We start from the raw sequence: 4,806 nt of genomic DNA, 5'->3' as shown, positions 1-4,806 counted from the left end.
ATTGGAGGGATCACAGGGATCACAGTTCACATATAGGCTCATGCCTATGCCCCACTGACGGGGTCTTTTCTGAGTTCACATAAACTAAGCATCTCAATAGGTGTTCAAAGTTCACACAGTTCGAAAGAAGGTGTTCAAAGTTCAAGGCAAGTGTTTCAACTTGATTCCAAAATAGTTTCACAATAGAGATAAATCAATATTCCAAGGGTTCATATATTTAAGAAAAAGCAAAATAGGTTGAGCATGCAAGATCCAAATAAAGATCTAAAGTTTATCAATGGCTCCACAATTCAGAAAGGTTGGGGTTCACAATCAATAATGACATAGTATTCAAAAGGTAAATTGCAACACTAAGGTAGTACGAAATTACGTACCTCAATACCGAATCACTTTCTTTATCCCTTTCCTTAGAGGTCAGATACCTATTTCAAATAGTTCATTCATATCACATAAGGGCCTAATAGCTAAGGCAAAACACACAAGATGAATTGGGAACTCCCAAAATAATTTACAATTTTCAGGTCATTGGCAGTCGACTGGCCGAAGGCTACTGTCCTCATATAAAAAAATCCCTCTTAGGCGATCCAGTCGACTGCCCCTCCATTACTGTTTCTCGGCGAAACATAGTTTTGGGCGCTCCAGTGGACTAGTCGGACCAATCGACTGTCCCTTAACTATTGTTTCAATGTAAAACACATTTTTTTGGTGCGCCAGTTGACTGGACCAGTCGAGTGCCCCTGAAAAAACCAGTTTTACCCGATTCCACATAACTTTAGCGCATCATATCTTTTTCATCCGGACTCCGAATTGCGCGAGGTCCGATCCGATGGATTCTTATTGACAAAAGGAACCCACCGAACCCGATTTCATGCTCCGAATCACTATGGTCAATTTCTAACAATCATAACTTCAACTTTAAGTTAAATCCTCCAACATCGGGGTTTCTATGAACATAAACAATCGATCTCGAGTTCTTTGGGGATTCGACAGGAAATGAATCTCAAGGAATCCAAGATCTACCATGAAGTCCACCATAGATTAAAATCAAGGCTCTAATCACATCTCTTTTCACATCAAATCCCTAGTTTAGGGTTCTTTTAATTCGTTTAACCATTAAAGATTATAAATTTTACCTCGGTTCGCGATCTCTCTTCTTGAATCGTGTTCTTCCTCTCTTTCTCCACGAAGATCTCCTCTTAGGGCTACAAAGATGGCTTATGATTTCTTAATCTCTCATAAAGATGTATTTATAGGATTTTCTAAAGAAGCCCTAATCAGATTCTAACTCTTAAAGATAAAAACGCCCCTCACTAAAAGAGAGGGATGAATTTTGGAGAGAGGGTATTTCAGGTATTTACAGAATTCGAGCATGAAATTGGATTAGATGGATTCCTCTCGTCGATATGAATCCAACGGATCTGACCACGTGCGAATCAGAGCTAAAACGAGAAAGTTATGGTCCGTAGAAGTTCTGGTAAAATCGGGGACGAATCTGGAATTATCTCACTAATTTGTGAAACTTAAAATTCATAACTTCTTTTTTTCTTGTCCGTTTTCGACGATCTTGCACTCTACAGACATGCCGGAAATGCGAACGTTCTGTTAAAAATAGTTTGAAATTTTTTTGGAGACTATAATGATTATAATTTCAAAATACTAAAAAGAACCCTAGGATAGTTTACCGATTCTTTTCCGATGGGGCACCAAAGGGTGTCTTGTGTCAGTAGGAGAAAATATATGCCTGATAAGATTGAAATTAGTGATGAAACTCATGGAGAATATTCATACTCTTGATTGTAGGTGATTATGAAAAGGAAAGTAGTTCGATATCAAGGTATGTAATTTCGTACTACTTTAGTGATATGATTCGCCATTGAATGATATGCCTTTTTGAATTGTTACTCTTTAGTCTCTTTGAATATGTGAAACCTATGATAAACTTAGCCTTTGATTTGGGTCTTGCATGCTTATCCTTCATTGAATACAATCTATTGAATTTTGTACTCATTGATAGCCTACGATTTTTGCATTGAATATGTGACCCATTTTGATATAAGAACCTTTTGATCATTGTATACTAAACTATTCTAAAAAATCTTGTGGAACCAATGTGAACCACAATCTTTGAAACTTTGTACTTATCTTTGGACCTTGTGTATATGTGGACACCTTTTGTGGAGGCTTAGGTTTATATGTGAACTATAAGGGCCCGCACCAATGGAAGTTACACGTTGGCTTTTGGGTCCCGTTAGTGGGTGCTATTCGCTGACCATGTCGACAGGTATATGAACATAAAAAACTAGTTTCGAACCGCGGGCAATCGGGTAAAATAACATGCTTTTTGGGCTAAGCCGATGACCTTCGGGTGATTTTGTACCTTTTTTATCGCTTGCAGTGATCTCTTAAGACTTTGTGACCTCTCTTATTGAGACCCTCTTTGATGTAAAACTTTGAAATATGATTTTATAAGCTTTGCTTCTTAGTTATTGTATTTGTATCAGTTACCTCATATGCAGTCTTTACCATCTTCGTTTGCCTATTGACCCTCTCTATGTAGCATGCTTTGACCCCACTTTTGTGGTGCGCTATTATGTACTGGGCTTTTCAGTTGACTGTGGTTATATTAACATTTTCAGAGTTTGATCCTCGTGAGGTGAACGGGGAAGAAGAAGCTTAGTTTTAGAACCGTAGGACCTTGGAGATTATATTTAGCTTATTTGCTTTTGTTCCAGACAGTGAGTATTGGTAAACAAATGTGTAAGACTACGTCTATACTCGTTCATTTTAGTTCATGGGAGAGTTGAGATTTATTTGGCTATGTTGGGTCCACATTATTTGAGAATTTGATATTTTAGTTATGGAATGCCAAGTTTATTTTTGTTATTGCTTTGTAGCCTTGTATGTTTGTGAGATTTATCTTGCAGGTATACGGCGCTGCCACGTCCTACGCCTAGGGTGGGGTTTGGGGCGTGACAGAAAAGTGGTATCATAGCCTGGGCTTTAGGTCCTAGGTGTTAGAAATTTGAAAAGTGGGTTGACTAGAAAATTTGGATGCTGGAACTATGAAAATTCTTAGCAGATTTTCGAGAGAATGATTCATAACATTTTGAGACTTAAGTTGTTATGGATGACTTTGTAAACTTAGAGAATCTTAGGCACGGCCTAGTGCATTATGAAAACCTAGATAAATAGTAGAAGAGTCATGAACATAGTTGATGACACTAGAAAGTAGTGAGTTACTAGATTTGATTCTGTACACTATGAGAGCTTAGACTAATGACCTTGTAAGCTAATGAAAGCTAATCTTTGAACTTATGGATTATGAGGAACCGATTTGTGACATTGAGGGCTAATAGTCCTTATTTGACTCTAATAATTATCTGAGAGTGTAGAAAATGTGAAATGTTTATTCGACTATGGGAGAATCAAATAACTATTGACTATGATTTTGTAAAAGCTGAAGATCTGGATTTTAAGAAAATTATCGTTTATGTTGAGGATATTAGCATCAATGATGAATAATTGAGAGGATGACATGATGGACTTGTGTGCACCGGAGACGTCTGGTTGCACATGAGTTAGTTATGCTATTTAGAGACCACACGATAGACTCACGTGCACCGAGGACGCTTGGTTCAACATGTGGGTTAGTCTTGTTGGAATGAGATGAGATGGTATGATGAGTTTGTATGCATTGGGGATGCTTGGTTAAGCATGTGAGATAGCTCATTCTGTCATAAGGATATAGATGAAGGAAGGTTATGCCCTCCCGTCAAGATCGCTATGCGCTGCGGAGCAAAACTCGCATAGAACTTAAAAATTTTCTTTTCGATCTTGCTTTTGCCCAAGATCCTAGAGTCTAGATTAGATATTTGTGTTAATTAAATAGAAAGAAATACCTCTTTGAAGAAGAAATAAGGAATCACGCTGCTTGATCTACTCCTCGAACGGTTGTGATCGTTCTAAACGCCGCAGACCCCGCAAGTTGAACCGATGGATTCATTTTCTTTGCTTGGACTATTGTGGATGTAAATAACTCTTATTCACCTATTTAAGGTCTGATTTAATCAGTACCTTTGTTGTAGAGAATAGAGAAATCGATTGGAAACCTTTGTCTTTAAAACTATTTCAATTGGAAGAGAAATAGATAGAGAGAGACAGGGAACATATTTTTCCAAATGCTCTGTTTGGTTGTCAAAAACCAGGCATCTCATTAGAATTTGGTGGGAATTTTAGATGCCTCACGTCGTTTGGTTGTGTTTTTCAAACCCGATGGTCAAAACACCCACAAGAATGTTGGAACACGGTCGGCCCACGTGGCTCTCCAATGAGAACCGAATGGCAAACCCCCAAAACCGAGTTTTTTCATTAGAATTTCAACAGGAATGGGCTTTTAAAACGACGGATGAGGCTCCAAGTACTGCTTCGTCGCATATCTTCTGCGAAATTCTTGCAACCAAATGGCGTTTGGGAATTTAGTTCCAACGAAATTCTAGTAAGCATCCCTACAACCAAACGTTACTTCAAAACCCCACTCCCATAAGGTCCGTTGACTGCCATTCTACACAAATCCCCTTTGACTTTCCATTCCCGGTGAGATTCACGAACCAAACAGAGCAAAAGGGGGTGAAATATGGGTCTATGTGACCAAGAGGGGGGTGAATTGGTTTTAACAAAAACATTATCCGTTTTTGAATTCACAATTTTAACCTAACTCAATTTTTCTTTTTCTTGCTTAGTTTTGGTTAGTTCACCTAATATCAAAATACCAAGGAAATGCTAAACCAAATACAAAAATGAAAGTGC

Source organism: Tasmannia lanceolata, unplaced genomic scaffold (genome assembly GCF_043159265.1).
Source record: "Tasmannia lanceolata isolate RefF3 unplaced genomic scaffold, GAP_Taslan_0.1 ptg000112l, whole genome shotgun sequence".
Lineage (NCBI taxonomy): Eukaryota > Viridiplantae > Streptophyta > Magnoliopsida > Canellales > Winteraceae > Tasmannia > Tasmannia lanceolata.
This window is presented reverse-complemented; position numbering follows the sequence as displayed.